Here is a 17,235-nt window from a genome sequence, read left to right as displayed (position 1 = left end):
CCAAGGTGACTCAAACTGATTTGTCCTACACCCTGACTGACCTGCTTTGTGGCTAATGTCTTCTGTCTCTTTCTCACTTCAGTGAATTTATGGATGTTCTTCAAGTGATGCTTTTACAGACAAAAGACCTTTCTTCCCTAGTTTCTTAAGGGAAAGAAGAGATTAGAGACGGCATGGAGAGGGCAAGTTTTGGTGTTAGGAGTTAACTCAAGTGGCACATGGAGGTCTTGAGTAAGGTGATTGGCCTGTTATCCCATTTAACCTTGTAAAGTTTGCACTATTCTTATTTCCTAAAGTACACATTATTCAGAAAGATGAAAAAAATTGTTAGAGATTAAGTGTCTCTGAAGTCTTCTTCCTGTCAACTTCCTCAACACCATGCCTTAGTTTTATTTGTTTGTAGGTAGTATGAGACATTCTTTGTTTTCCACTGGTCTGTGTTATGTGTTACTACAAAAAAAAAAGTGAGAAAAACTATCTATGCATTAGCAGCGAAATAGTTTATAATCTAGAAATTCAATTAAATAGTTTATAATCTAGAAATTCAATTAAATAGAAAGGAAACGGTTTCTTAAAACCATTGCACTGTTAAGTTTCAATTTGTACATTTCCCATTTAAAGCCATTTGCTTTACTCTGTAGTTACTTGCAATTTTCACATTATATTACTCCTTTAATTTTGTAGTTCTTATTCTTATCTAAATATATACTGAAAAAGAAAAATCTCTATACAAGAAATCCTGTTCTTTATTCTTTATGATACGTCTTCATAGCCGTAGTCATAATGCATCATTGATAATTTCCATATCCTAACAGAATTTCCTAATTGTTATTGGATGTTCTGTGTACTACTATAGGGTTTCACATAACTAAAACCTAAATTAATCACAACTCAAAATCTTCAGATGTTCTGTTTTATTTTAGAATCTCTTCTTTTTCTCAAACTATTTTGTTTCCTCCATTAGCGATTATTTCCTGAACACAGTACATGTGACTCCCCTTGTGTTCTTTACCTTAAATTGTAAGAAATGGTTTGAGATGTATGCAATTCTTTGGTTTGTCAACAGAAGAAAAAAGGGAGGTTCTTCAGCTTTATTTAAATAACAAATGTAATTTTCATTCTTCTCCCTCTTAAATGAAGTAAAAATCAGTATAAGGGTTTCATACAAAATACAGTTTAAACAACTCATGGTCTATTTAGCAACAGTCCCTTTGCACAAATATTATTACTAAACTGATGTGTTTGCCTTTTTCCTCACACTATGTAAAAATTTAAAAATAATTTTTTCAATTTAAAATAATATAGTTTTATTGTTTTAAGAAAGTAGGACAATATACCTTAAACATATAGAGCAATGTATGTCATTGTTTCTCAATAAAATAGGGAAAAAAGAAAGTAGAGCAAATAATTAAAGATGCAGATTGATGAAAATGTGTAAGCAATATGGAAAGAAAAATAATGACTTTCTTAATCTGTCAGGACTTAAATAACAATCCAAAAATAGTCTTCAAGGATTTGTTCTTTTAAAATTTTTAACATACTATAAAATATGGGCTTTATATTTGTCAGTAGAGTACAAATATGAAATCTTTTATTTTCATTGATACTTAATAAAATGCCTTTGAATCATATTACACGCCTAATTTTCAGAGAAAATCACTGATTTTCTAAGGAGTCAGCTCTTTGCATCAAGTGGCCAAAGTATTGGAGTGTCAGCTTCAGCATCAGTCCTTCCAAAGAACATTCAGGGCTGACTTCCTTTAGCATTGACTGGTCTGATCTCCTTGCAGTCCAAGGGATCTCAAGAGTCTTCTCCAACACCACAGTTCAAAAGCTATGTGTTGCCGCTTATTGCTTTTGAGAATATGATTAGTCAGGCATGATAGAAGAATGGGTTGGGAGGGGAAAAATGTTGACTTTGCTTTCAAATTTTAACACGTCAGTCCACATTATAAACATTAGTAAAATGATGAAACATATCATTTCCCCAAACACAGACACACCGCAAAATGACATACTGGTCATGACAAATGCAGGCTGATGGACACTTTATCCAGGGTAAAGAGAATTTCCTAGGCTTTGCTCCTTCCAGTCAGATTTGGGTGGGTTTTTATAAGGTTCTCAACCCTCTGCAATGACCCCATAGTCTTTCTAGTCACTTTGAACATTATGATTTCATTAAGAGAAGAAATGTCATTAAAAGATTCATTAAGATATTGATATGGAGGTCTTATCACATATAATTCTCCACATTGCTTATTTGCTACTAAACTCAAAGGATGTTGCCCATCCTCTGTCAACATGTTCCAAGTGAATCCAATAAAAGTAAACTAATCAGAAATCAAAAAGTCCAAACTCAATTTCTGTATGATTTTCTGAAGATCTAATCTATATTCTTCCCAAAGATTTTAGTTTGTTAAAGTTATTCCATTAGTCTAATGATGTCTCTTAAGGAATATGTCTGCATTAAATTATTGCTATATTTCTTCCTTCCTGAACGTCCAGAGAGAATTCTCTTGAAACACAAATACCCAGTGTCTATTCACTTGTATGCTTACCAAAGAATGCTGCTTACTATTCTAATAAGAGCAAGAACCTGAGGATAATTACTTCAGTTATACTTCTCTTTCCTTTTATTGTTAGCCACCAACCCAAATTCAAGGCCCTCTTTTAGTGACCCTCTCACTTAGTATCACATTGCATAATTATGTTCTCCAGTTCAATTCCTCTTTCACAGTTGGCTTCTCCTTTTCAACAGTAGCTGCTTGAACCATCATGCTCTTACCATTATGCTCTTTAATCTTTTCACAGAAAAATTATGTTACCTGGTTAGATTTGAAACCTGGATCTCCCTTGAAAATGTCTCTTCCCTTGTTCCCAGTCAAGTGAAACCTTTTCGTACTTTCACACCCAAAGATCATGATAGCCTGGTGTTAATAATTTCCTAACTCTCAAGTATTCTTGTAGCTCAGACAGTAAAGCATCTGCCTACAATGTGGGAGACCTGGGTTTGATCCCTGGGTCAGGATGATCCTCTGGAGAAGGAAATGGCAACCCACTCAAGTACTCTTGCCTGGAAAATCCCATGGATGGAGGATCCCGGTAGGTTACAGTCCATGGGGTCTCAAAGAGTCAGACACGACTGAGCGACTTCACTTCACTTCACTTCATGCAAAATTCACTCTTTCCTTGAGGCTCATGATGACAGAGCTTGCAATCATTTATCCTTTTTATTGACATTATCCTCTATAGTCGACTACTCCTATCATTCTCTGTGGACTTCAAAACCTAGCTTTCAGAGTTCTTTACTCCAAGTAAAATCAACCATCATCAACTGAGTAATTTCTATATGTAGATAATCTTTCTGACAAATAGTATGAAAGATGGTTGACTTCAGTATCAATATCATTACCACAATCCCACTCCCTCTAAATCACTTTCACACCAATACTATGAACATGGTCTCTCACACTCTTATATGAAATCATAAAATCCAAAACATAATCATCTTACCATATCTCCTGCCCATTTTGGTCTCTCACTCCTGTTCTTTCATTCATGATGTACAATGGATTATCTTTCCCTCCACTTATAGTCTGCCACCCTTCTTCATAGATTTATGTCATTTTCTCTCTTTGCTTGAATTCTGGTAGTTTTTTTTTTTAATAACTTTTTTGCTAGTATCCCAACATTCTCATTCCTTCACTTCAAAATCATTTTCAGATTATCTGTCTTTTGCTGTTCACAGATTTATGAATAGTTAGACAAAGTAATCCAGTTGTGTGAATTTTTGCCAATTATTTGGTCTCCAGATGGGTTTTCAGCAGAGCTAAGCAACTCTTTTTCTGGCTCCTAGTTCTGTTCTCTCCCCAGTTTCTCAAAAGTGTCATTTCTAAATAAAACTAATAACTTTATACTTCATATTCCACAACAATTTCCTTCCATTTCAATCACATATCTTGCCTCTTAATTCACAGAGAAACTTTCAGGCTATTTTGTATGATATTTCACTAATCCATATTCACAAGCATATAATATTTTCATCTTTTAAAATAAGTTATTTGTTTTCTTTCTATTTCCTGATTCTGTGTCATCAAAAATAGCCAGGCCTTTTCTGGTGTTTTACTTCATGAATGATCTGAGTTAGGGGGTTAAAAGGAGGAGATGTCTATATTTCTGCTTGTCTAATTTTAAAGTTGACATGAATAAATAGATTGTGATAAATGGAGTTAGAAGATACAGTGACACAATGAGTGTGTTAGGTGAAGAGGAATAACACTATACCAAACTTAAAAATAAGAGGAATACTTTCAATCAAGTCAAAAGAAAGCAAAAAATGATGAGGGATAAAATGAATATGGAACAAATAGAAAATAATATACCAAGATTTTAAGATTTTATGGTTAGACTTAAATAAGTCAATAACTACACTCATGCATGTTGCTCAATCTCAAAGTCATGTCCAAGTTTTTGTGACCCCTTGGACTGTAGCCTACCAGGTTCCTCTATCCATGAGATTTTCCATGGAAGAATACTGGAGTGGGTTGACATTTCCTACTCCAGAAGATCTTTGCCACCCAGGGATCAAACCTATGTCTCCTGCATCTCCTGCATTACCAGGCGGGATTCTTTACCACTGAGCAAACTGGGAAACCCCAATAATTACATTAAATGGACCCAAATTAAAAGATTAGATAGTAAGACAATACCCAACTATAAGATCATAACAAAATAGAAGTTGAAAGAAATACACATAAAGTCTGAAGTGAAGTGAAGTGAAGTCGCTCAGTCGTGTCTGACTCTTTGCGACCCCATGGACTGTAGCCCACCAGGTTCCTCCATCCATGGGATTCTCCAGGCAAGAATAAAAGTTAGAGAATAAAAAAGATATACCAGAAAAAATACTATTCTACTTACAGAAAAATATCATTGACAGCAAAAAGCATATTAAAAATGATATTATGGGTATGATTTCAGATTAGACGCTGTGACCTAATGTAGAACTTAATACTCCTGTAATGCATTTTTGCTTCTGTACTTTGCTTGCTGCTCGTAAAACCAAAGTTACTCCATTTTAAGATAAGGTTGTTTTTAAGTAAAGATTCCTAAAATTTTTTTTGAAAAAATAAAAAATAAATAAAAATTAAAATAATCAAAAATAAATAAAAATACATGGGAATTTTTAAAAATTTTAAAGGGAACTAAATAGTAATATTTAACAATTCTAATTGTATACATTTAAAACAACATGACTTTAAAATTTATAAAGCAAGTGAGAATTAAGAGGTGCAAGAGATAAATCCACTAGTATTTTAGATTTTTAAATATATGAAAGAATGATTAGACAAAATTATTCTGTCAGCACATAATAGATCTAAAAAACATACTAATTAACATTAAAAATGTTAATTAACCTAGTAGATAATTATAGAACATTACACTACAACAATGCATAATATACAATATTTTTATAGGACATTTGCCAAAATTTACCACATCCTGGGTCTTCCAGCAAGTCTTCAGTTCAGTTCAGTTCACTCGCTCAGTCGTGTCCGACTCCGCGACCCCATGAATCACAGCACGCCAGGCCTCCCTGTCCATCACCAACTCCCGGAGTTCACTCAAACTCATGTCCACAGAGTCGGTGATGCCATCCAGCCATCTCATTCTCAGTCGTCCCCTTCTTCTCCCGCCCCCAACCTTTCCCAGCATCAGAGTCTTTTCCAGTGAGTCAACTCGTCGCATGAGGTGGCCAAAGTACTGCAGTTTCAGCTTTAGCATCCGTCCTTCCAATGAACATCCAGGATCGATCTCCTTTAGAATGGACTGGTTGGATCTCCTTGCAGTATAAGGGACTCTCAAGAGTCTTCTCCAACACCACAGTTCAGAAGCATCGATTCTTCCGCGATCAGCTTTCTTCACAGTCCAACTCTCACATCCATACATGACCACGGGAAAAACCATAGCCTTGACTAGAAGGACCTTTGTTGGAAAATTAATGTCTCTGCTTTTTAATATGCTGTCCAGGTTGGTCATAACTTTCCTTCCAAGGAGTAAGCGTCTTTTAATTTCATGGCTGCAATCAACAAAGATCAAACACTTAAAATTGTAAAATCGTGTTTTTGACCACAGAGAAATTAAACTAAAAGTGGAGAACAACAACAAAAAAAGAACTGGAAAACTACCTAAAGTCTGGCAATGTATTAGCATACCCTCAAATTAACCCACTAACCAAATAAGAATTCACCATGTATAACAGAAAATATATTAAATTGTCGGATACGAATAAGGCCAAAATTTAAAGAAAAATGTTGGCTTAAAGCTCAACATTCAGAAAACTAAGATCATGGCATCTGGTCCCATCACTTCATAGGAAATAGATGGGGAAACAGTGGAAACAGTGTCAGACTTTATTTGCGGGGGCTCCAAAATCACTGCGGATGCTGATTGCAGCCATGAAATTAAAAGACGCTTATTCCTTGGAAGGAAAGTTATGACCAACCTAGATAACATATTAAAAAGCAGAGACATTACTTTGCCAACCAAGGTCTGTCTAGTCAAGGCTATGGTTTTTCCAGTGGTCACGTATGGATGTGAGAGTTGAACTGTGAAGAAAGCTGATCACCGAAGAACTGATGCTTTTGAACTGTGGTGCTGGAGAAGACTCTTGAGAGTCTCTTGGACTGCAAGGCAATCCAACCAGTCCATTCTAAAGGAGATCGGTCCTGGGTGTTCATTGGAAGGACTGATGCTAAAGCTAAAACTCCAAATCTTTGGCCACCTCATGCGACGAGTTGACTCACTGGAAAAGACTCTGATGCTGGGAGGGATTAGGGGCAGGAGCAGAAAAGGACTACAGAGAATGAGATGGATGGATGGCATCACCGCTCGATGGACATGAGTTTGAGTGTACTCTGGGAGTTGGTGATGGACAGGGAGGCCTGGCATGGTGAAATTCATGGAGTCGCAGAGTCGGACATGACTGAGCAACTGAACTGAAATGAATAGCCTTAAATGTGGGGCTTTCCAGGTGGATCAGTGGTAAAGAATCTGCCTGCCAATGCAGGAGACTCAGGAGACCTGGGTTTGAACCCTGGGTCAGAAAGGTCACCCAGAGAAGGTAATTGTAACCCACTCCAATATTCTTCCCAGGATAACCCCGTGGGCAGAAGAGTCCACAGGGTTGCAAAAGAGTCAGACACAACCGAGTGACTGAGCACATATTGCCTTAAATGCATATATTAATATATGGAAAAAAGCTAAAAATTATGATTAAAAATCTATCTTTAAAAGTTAGAGAAATAGCAAGCTAAATCCTCCCTAGAAGAAGATGGAAAAAATAAACTTTTAAATAATAGAAATTAATGAAGTAGGAATAAAACTGGAATTCTAATAGATTTCTTAAAAGATTCTAAATTGGTGGAAACCAGGGTCATGACTAGAATAAGGTAAATGCAACTAGGGCACAAAATGTAAGCACACACTCACTGTCAGAGTTCACTTTCACTTGCATGATCCAAAGAGTGAGAATCTCCTCAAGGTCATGCAAGTGGAAGGTCAACACTGAGTATGAGAACCTCCTTAGACCCTGTGCCCTAAGTGTTTACCTAGCTCAACTGATTTTAGTTCTGGCACTCATGGAAATGGCAACCCACCAGTATTCTTGCCTGGAGAAACCAATGGAAAGAGGATCCAGGCAGGCTACAGTCCATGGGGTCGCAAGAGTTGGACAAGACTTAGCGACTAAACCATCACCACCACTCATGCAACCAGTTTGGAAAATGGTTTGGCTGTATCTGGTATATCTGAGCATACACATATCCTGTGAACAGTCAATTCTACTCCTGACTGTATACTCAATAGCAAATGCATACATATGTTCACCAAACAACAAAAGAATGTTCATAGCACCATTATTTGACATATTCTAAAATAATAAACAACTCAAATTTCCATTCATATAGAATTAATACATAAATTGTGGTAGTTTTATATAACAGATGACACTATACAAAAACAATGAATGACTTACTGTTACATGCAAACATGGGATAGGACTCACTGACATAATGTGCAAGCTCCAGCACTCATAGGTATAAGTTTTTTTACACAAAACTCAAAAACAAGCAAAATTAATCTGTGGTGATAAATGTCTGACTAGTGGCTACCTCTGAGAAAGGGAGTGATTTTCTGAGGTGCTGTTAGTGTTTTCTCTTGATTTCCATTGTTGTGATATGTGAATATTCACATTATTAAAAAATGGCCAGTTTTCTTCAATGTCAAGTAGGGATCGGGTTTAACAAGAAGATATTTGGTGTCCACAATAAATATCAATACGGAGTCGCTTTTAAATGGCATTCAGATCATGGTATCTCTGTGTCAATGTTTCTTTTCACTGTTATTGCTTTAGGACAAATCTCTATGGCTTTCTACTATAGGAAACTCTAGCAACATCAGCAATTTGAAAACAAAAACCTAAAGAACTTTACAGTAGCATATTCTGGTCTCTAATGAAATCTTAGAAGAAGGGTGGAGATGTAACAAATTTTGGGGGACTAGACTAGGAAGGGAAAAATCTCTTCTCTGTTTTATTTTCCTCAACATAACAACTTTCATTTCTCTTTTACTGAACATAATACCTTAGTTTTCTGTTTCAATCTCAATCAAATATAGGCCAAAAGTGGTAGCAGAATGCCCATTAGCCTCACTACCAACATAAAATACAAAAATTCATGTAACAAAATACCATAAGAACTGGCTGGCAGTAAAAATGACCCTGATATTTCCAGTTTACCTGAAATAATGCTCAGAAGTCTTCTGCCTTGACTAGCATTCAAATAAAAATGAAATGTTGTATAAATTTTTTTCTTAAAAAATATAAGAGTAATAAGCAGGTATATTTCCTCAAACACTGTTTACATCTTTAAACTGTATACATTGATTTTCCACCCTGACTTTACACTTGCCCAGTACCCACGTCTAGGCCAGACTCAGAGCTTTGAGGTATCCTAAAAATAGATCCAACTCCATAAAGCATTAAGAGAAAAATAATATTTAACTGGAAATTGCATGAGGAGACAGAAGAAACTGACATAGTATAACTACAAAATATACAATCAAATTTCTATTAGACATCTCAGTTTTCACCTGAATGTTTTCTTCCCTCTGGTGTCTCATCAACATCCTTCATTAACTGAATGGTGACTCCTGTGGTAAGTTTTGGTGTTGGTCAGTCAGTAAGTCATGTCTGACTCTGCAACCCTTTGGACTGCAGCACAACAGGTTCCTCTGTCCTTCACTATCACCTGGAGTTTGCTCAAATTCATATCCATTGAGTTGGTGATGATATCTAATCATTTTCTCCTCTGCTGCCCCCTTCTCCTGTGTGATAAGTTAAGCAGACTTATGACAGATCTCTCTTCATCCAAATATACTTGCTTCTTTTAAGTGTAATAGCTTTTCTTGAGTCATGAGACTGAAGTCATGAGTCAAATAGAAAACTAGACTCAAAGATGTGAAATGACTTTCCTCAAGTTTTCATCAAATAATTATGAACCTGGAATCAAGGCCTTGACACACGTCTTCCATTACTTTTCCATCACTCACTAGGTTCTTTATATTTGGCATTGTACTGGATTCTGTGACAAGCACAAAAGATAAACTGGACACAGTTCTTTCCTTCAAGTGATCAAAAATATAATGAAAAGGAAAAATAGATGTATAAGCAGTTGTAATTTAGTGAAGGATATGAACCATAATATAGGAGAATTGACACATCATTGAACCATAGAGAAGAAAAAGTGTAGTTCTGGAAAAGGAGAGAGAAAAGATGAGTATGAAATAGTTTTTAAAAAAGAGGTGACCTTTCATCTGATGAGTAGCCTGGTTTTGAATAGTTGCCAGACAGCTTATTGAATTCTAAAATAATATTAATTATTGTTTTCTGAACTACCTGTCTGTTATTTATTTTCTTTCCAGCTAAATTAAATCTCACCAAGTTTCCCAAATAGTCTTCTTTTCTTTTCTTATCTAAATAATGTCTGTCAATCCTTAGAGCCACAGGACTTTCCTAGAACATATAAAATTTTACAACCTTGTGGAAGCTGTTACTTATATGCCCTAAAATCTAACGTTTAATTTTATTTATTTATATGTGGCATTTGGCTGAATATCAATATCTAAACTATGTGAATCTGTCATCAATCTAATGAAGTATTGATGCTAAAATACCCAGAGAAAGAAATCATTAGTCATTTGTGCCAAATGTATCCATCTTTGTCTTTAATGTCCTAATATTATTCACTGTTACTTTGAGTCAAATACACTAGTCGAATTTATTGTTATAGGTCATATTGGTATGAGGATTTCTCCAACTGTAATTAATAAAACACTAGAAAACCATTTTGGGGGGGGATGGAGGAAGAATTAACTCTTGTTAACCCACTTTCCTCTTGCATGTAAAATTGAACCCTACATTTCACTCTTGCCACTAAAATATCTTTCAAATATCTCTATTTTTCCATCTTTATTATGACCAACCTAGACAGCATATTAAAAACCAGAGACATTACTTTGCCAACAAAGGTCCATCTAGTCAAAGATATGGTTTTTTCCAGTAGTCATGTATGGATGTGAGAGTTGGACTATAAAGAAAGCTGAGCACTGAAGAATTGATGCTTTTGAACTGTGGTGCTGGAGAAGACTCTTGAGAGTCCCTTGGACTGCAAGGAGATCCAACCAGTCCATCCTAAAGGAGATCAGTCCTGAGAGTTTATTGGAAGGACTGATGTTGAAGCTGAGACTCCAATACTTTGGCCACCTGATGCAAAGAGCTGACTCATTTGAAAAGACACTGATGCTGGGAAAGTTTGGGGGCAGGAGGAGAAGGGGACAACAGAGGATGAGATGGCTGGATGGCATCACCGACTCAATGGGCATGGGTTTGGGTGGACTCTGGGAGTTGGTGATGGACAGGGAAGCCTGGAGTGCTGTGGTTCACGGGGTTGCAAAGAGTCGGACATGACTGAGCGACTGAACTGAACTGAATTGGTACCTAGATATTTCCTATGGCTGCTGTAACAAATTACCACACACCTAGTGCCTTAGAACAACATATCAGTATTGGTTTATAGTTCTGGACGTCCAAAATCCAAAATAGGTTTCTCTGAATCAAAGTTAAGGTGTCAGTGTGCCTACATTCCTTCTAGGCTCTCTAGGGTAGAGTTTAATTCCTTGCTTTATTCAGCTTCTTAAGGCTTCTTTTATCCCTCAGTTCATGGCTGCTTTCCTCCATCTTCAAAATCAGCAATGTAGCATTTTCAAATCTCTGACTCCAACTTCCTGTTTTGACTCCCTTCCACTTTAAAAGACTGTTGTAATCACATTGAGTTCATCCACATTGTCCTGGATAATCTCCTTAAATTCAGCTGATTAGCAACTTTAATTCCATTTGAAACTATATTTCCCTTTGCATAACATAACCTATCTCAGGTTGCAGGGATTAGGATGTGGAAATTTATGACCTTGTTGTTGTTGTTTAGTCACTAAGTCCTGTCTGACTCTTTTGTGACCCAATGGACTGTAGCCCACCAAGCCTCTCTGTCCATGAGATTTCCCAGGCAAGAATATGGAGTGTGTTGCCACTTCCTTCTCCAGGGACCTTCCCGACCCAGGGATCCAATCCCCTGCATTGGCAGGTGGACTCTCAACCACTGCGCCACCAGGGAAGCCTTTGGACATCTTTGGAGGAACCATTATTCTGCCTACCATACTACCTACAGTCATGATTCTGACTGCAATTAGCCCTGAGTTGAATTTCTGCAAGAGTCTTTTAACTGGTCTCCATGCTCCCATTCTCCTCCTCCTTGGGACACTGCAGTCAGAATGATCTGGTCATGTTATTCCTCCTACTCTTCAAAACTTTAGATTAAATTTCAAATTCTTTAACATGAATTTCAAGGTTGTGCATATCTGTGCTTATTCAAGTTCCTAGTGTCCTGATACTTACTCCCTTGCATGTGTCTTCCATTTTATCCTCACAAAATGATTTTCAGCTCCCTAGATGACCCACACTTTCTCCTGTCTTCACATGTTATTTCTGCTGCCTGAAACATGCTCTCCTTTGTACCCCTTCAGTTCAGTTCAGTTCAGTCGCTCAGTCATGTCTGACTCTTTGCGACCCCATGAATCACAGCATGCCAGGCCTCCCTGTCCATCACCAACTCCCAGAGTTCACTCAAACTCATGTCCATCGAGTCAGTGATGCCATCCAGCTATCTCATTCTCTGTCATCCCCTTCTCCTCCAGCCCCCAGTCCTTCCCAGCATCAGAGTCTTTTCCAATGAGTCAACTCATCACATGAGGTGGCCAAAGTATTGGAGTCTCAGTTTTAGCATTAGTCCTTCCAATGAACACCCAGGATTGATCTCCTTTAGAATGGACTGATTGGATCTCCTTGCAGTCCAAGGGACTCTCAAGTGTCTTATCCAACACCACAGTTCAAAAGCATCAATTCTTCGGCGATCAGCTTTCTTCACAGTCCAACTCTCACATCCATACATGACTACGGGAAAAACCATAGCCTTGACTAGATGGACCTTGGTTGGCAAAGTAATGTCTCCTTATATTAGCTAATTCTGCTTCATCTTTTAAATCTCACTTTAGATGGTATTTCCTCTAAATAGTTTTCCTTGACAACTTTCCAAACACACAAATACCCATGGATGCTTAGGCATTTCTCATACATTATCCTTTAGAACCTTCCACTTTCACATCAGAACACTTAACACACTCTAGTATATCATAAAAGTAATACCTTTTTATATGCCTGTATTCCTGACTTTATGACAAACTCTACCAAGACAGGGACTTTGTTCATCTTATTCAAGGTTGACTGTGTCTCTACTACCTGGACCACTTTCTGGCATGTGATAAGCACTCAGTAGTCATTTATAATAGATGATAATCCAGAAGAAATAGAGTCATTCCAGGCCCCTTCATCACCGTAATGTTTCAGTCTCTCAAAATGCAACCCTCTATATTTTCTCCAACCATAAAATATGTATGTTAGCTGTTTGTAGATGTTAACATTTTACTTCAGTTGTTGAGTGGTGTCCAGTATTTTTCCTTGTGATCCATGTGATTATTCTATAATGGAAGGAGTAAGAATGCAGATAGTCTATCGATAACTGATGTCCCTCAGTAGCCTTTGCTGAAAAAGGTGAAGTCACTGCTAAGCGAGACACCACAGTTGGGTAATATTTCAACGCACTTATTTGCAAATATGGACACAATTGTTGGCCTGAAGGTAACTCAGACTGGTAACTACGCTCCAAACTTGTGAGCATGTGTGTGTGGGGACAGGGAAATTGAAGAAGTGATTGAATAAGGGGGCAGAGAGGAAGAAGAGGTAATTCTAGGAGAGAACTGAATGGACTCACACATAAATAAAATCTGTGGATAAACTTCAATGTGTCATCAGTAGCCACCACGTCATGAGAGGAGTAACAGACTCCTCGTTTCTAACATTTTATTTAACCATATTTTCTTGGACCCCAAATACACAGAATTAAGATCATAGAAGCCTTTGTTCATCACATATCATTTCTAAACAGCTATCATCATTTCTGTAAGGAGATCCAACCAGTCCATTCTAAAGGAGATCAATCCTGGGTGTTCATTGGAGTGACTGATGCTAAAGCTGAAACTCCAATACTTTGGCCACCTCATGTGTCGAGTTGACTCACTGGAAAAGAGTCTGATGCTAGGAAGAATTGGGGGTGGGAGGAGAAGGGGACGACAGAGAATGAGATGGCTGGATGGCATCACCGACTCGATGGACATGAGTTTGAGTGAACTCCGGGAGTTGGTGATGGACAGGGAGGCCTGGCGTGCTGTGATTCATGGGGTTGCAAAAAGTCAGACACGACTGAGTGACTGAACTGAACTGAACTGATCATCATTTCTCAAATAGGGATTATAAGCCATATTGTGGAGCATTCTGCTCATAATAGGCAAATCATTGAGCGCCTCCTGTGTACCAGACAGTGCATTAGGACCTTGCCCTTATGCAAGTATTAGCATCTTTTTTAGTAAATCATCAGAAACAGCTGGGTTGTTCAGTGTGGTTCAACATTACCTCTGAGGATATTTTGATAATAATGCAGATGTTAGTGTAGGAGCCTTAGGGGAAAGTGGGAACATTTACAATTGAAATTGAGATGTATAATGACTTTTCCCATGGAATGTAGGACTAGTAGGATGTAAAACAAGGCTTCTAGAGAAACCCACTATACAGTTAGAAGACTAGTAGAGTGGGTAATGGCACCCCACTCCAGTACTCTTGCCTGGAGAATCCCATGGACGGAAGAGCCTGGTAGGCTGCAGTCCATGAGGTCACTAAGAGTCGGACACAACTGAGCAACTTCACTTTCACTTTCCACTTTCATGCATTGGAGAAGGAAATGTCAACCCACTCCAGTGTTCTTGCCTGGAGAATCCCAGGGTTGGCGGAGCCTGGTGGGCTGCCGTCTGTGGGGTTGCACAGAGTCGGACACGACTGAAGCAACTCAGCAGCAGCAGCAGAGTGGGTAGACTGGTTAATAGCAGCCCATATAGTGAAGAGTACGATAATTTCATGTGATACCATTACTTTACCATTCACCAACCTGGTTCTCTGTTCTACTTTCAGATGAAGAGAACATTTACTGGGGCTTGAAGTTTCTTTTAGTGGAACCCCATAGGAAAGAGCTGGTGACAAAAGACATTTCCCTGCTGGTCAAGCAAGAAAAGCCCAAGAGACTGGAGTCAGGCAGGGTCGGGACCAGTATTGAGAGACACCTCCAGGTTCCCAGGAGATCCAGGGTCTGAAGGTTAAAAATGGAATGGAAAGCAACCAAATAGGAGGCCAAACTTCAAAGAATCTAAAAGAAAAGGACAGGAAAGGGCAACATGGGCATCAGTTGTTAGGATAAGAACCAGATTAACCTCCTTCCTTTTCTTTTACAGACTTGACTCCTACACAAACAAGTGCATACTGTACCAGAGACTTCTAAAGGGAAGAATTAGGAACAGAACAATAACAATAACCAGTTACATCTATTGAATACTTAATATTATCTCATTAACTACTTACAACTGACTTTATTTTTCTAGGCTCCAAAATCACTGCAGATGGTGATTGCAGCCATGAAATTAAAAGATGCTTACTCCTTGGAAGGAAAGTTATGACCAACCTAGACAGCATATTGAAAAGCAGAGACATTACTTTGTCAACAAAGGTCCATCTAGTCAAGGCTATGGTTTTTCCAGTAGTCAGGTATGGATGTGAGAGTTGGACTATAAAGAAAGCTGAGCACCGAAGAATTGATGCTTTTGAACTGTGGTGTTGGAGAAGACTCTTGAGAGTCATTTGGACTGCAAGGATATCCAACCAGTCCATCTTAAAGGAGATCAGTCCTGGGTGTTCATTAGAAGGACTGATGTTGAAGCTGAAACTCCAATACTTTGGCTACCTGATGCGAAGAGCTGACTCATTTGAAAAGACCCCGATGCTGGGAAAGATTGAGGGCAGGAGGAGAAGGGGATGACAGAGGATGAGATGGCTGGATGGCATCACCAACTCAATGGACACGGGTTTGGGTGGACTCTGGAAGTTGATGATGGACAGGGAGGCCTGGCGTGCTGTGGTTCATGGGGTTGCAAAGAGTTGGACACGACTGAGTGGCTGAACTGAACTCCTTACAACAACCACAGAAAGTTGATAACTACAATGAGGCTCATTTTTTAAAAAACAAATAATGCTTAGAGAGGTTAAGAAGCAGACTAAAGATAAAGCCTACCACAGAGTAAGCAGAGGCTCAGAGCACTAAGAAACAGGGGATTACTCTAAATATCTTTCACTCTTTCTTTCATAAATAGACAGTAGCAATGAAAAAGAGAATAATCAGGGCTTTGTGCTGATTGAGCACACAATCAGCATTGTGTGCTCCGTAAGTGAGTCCAATTAAAATTGTGTGTGTTTGTATGTGTATATATGAAAAAATAAAGGAAGAGATCATTGAGAATGGGTTGTCATTATGTCATCATCATTGGGGAAAAAATAAGAATATTATTTTTCCTTGTTATTCTAGCCTTCCTAACTTCAGGATTACAAAAATATGCTATAGGCATTAATAAATAACTGTGTTTAAGGAAACACACACACAGTTGTGAGGGTTCCCTGTGGAACCTTGATCTATAGTTACTGAATACACGCGATTTGTCAGTTTCGGACATGAATCTCTCCAGTCGTGGCACAAAACCCCAGGCTGGGCTGCAAAAGTTAATGAGTATTGCTGTGGGGAGCCACCTTCTTACTGCACCTGGAGACTCTCTGAGGAGTCCTTGGCTATGATGTCAGTACATGCTCTCAATGACAGCCCTCCCAATGAGAGTCTCACTCTCCTTGCCGAGAGAACTAAGAAGTTGGCACTTTCCCAGGACCTTGCAATTACTATCCAAATGTGAGAAAGTGACCTGGAGATCTTGAGGCTAGCATGAATTCTCAGTGAATCTTTCACATTTCCAAAAGTCGCCACACGACCAGCGCACTCACCCCTTGAAGCTGACTGAATTTTCTTTCTTTGAGGCTGCCTGGGTTTTGCCTTTGAAGTTTAAACCTGGGAGCAGTTATCTGCCAACCGAGATAAGCACTCCCAGGGCTTCCACGGGCAGCCAGTCCTAACAAAGAAGGGATAAGACCTCTAAGTGGGCTTTGCCATCTACCAAGTCGCAGTGGAAAAGAGAGCAATCAGGGTTCTTTCTACAGGGTGCTCCAAGAGTGAATCCAATCAAATTAAAAGGGAGTCAAAGAGAAAAGATAAAATAGCTTCAAAAGAGAACCCACAGCTATAGACTTGCCTGTCAATCAGCAGGAGTCACAAGCCAATCAGAGGTGAAATAAAAAATTTTGTTTGAAAGAAAATGCATTAGAATCAGTTGCATTCCACCAGAGTAGGGCAAAGAGGAAAAAGTCAACCCATACTGGGGACAGTAAAGCTGATTATCAATCTATACATTTAAGCATATCAGTAAAGATTATATACACCCATCTGAATGCAGGATTTTTCTGTGTCCAGTCATGATTTTGGCATCCTAAAAGGTTGCTGTCCCTGATCCCGAAAAGTTAGCATAACCAAGAGAATGCACAAAATTCTTAAGCAGTAAGTTCATGAGCTATTTCAGTAGACAAATATA

This window comes from Moschus berezovskii, chromosome 2 (genome assembly GCF_049115385.1).
Source record: "Moschus berezovskii isolate FMDL1 chromosome 2, NW_MosBer_1.0, whole genome shotgun sequence".
Lineage (NCBI taxonomy): Eukaryota > Metazoa > Chordata > Mammalia > Artiodactyla > Moschidae > Moschus > Moschus berezovskii.
Note: the sequence above shows the minus strand (reverse complement) of the source record.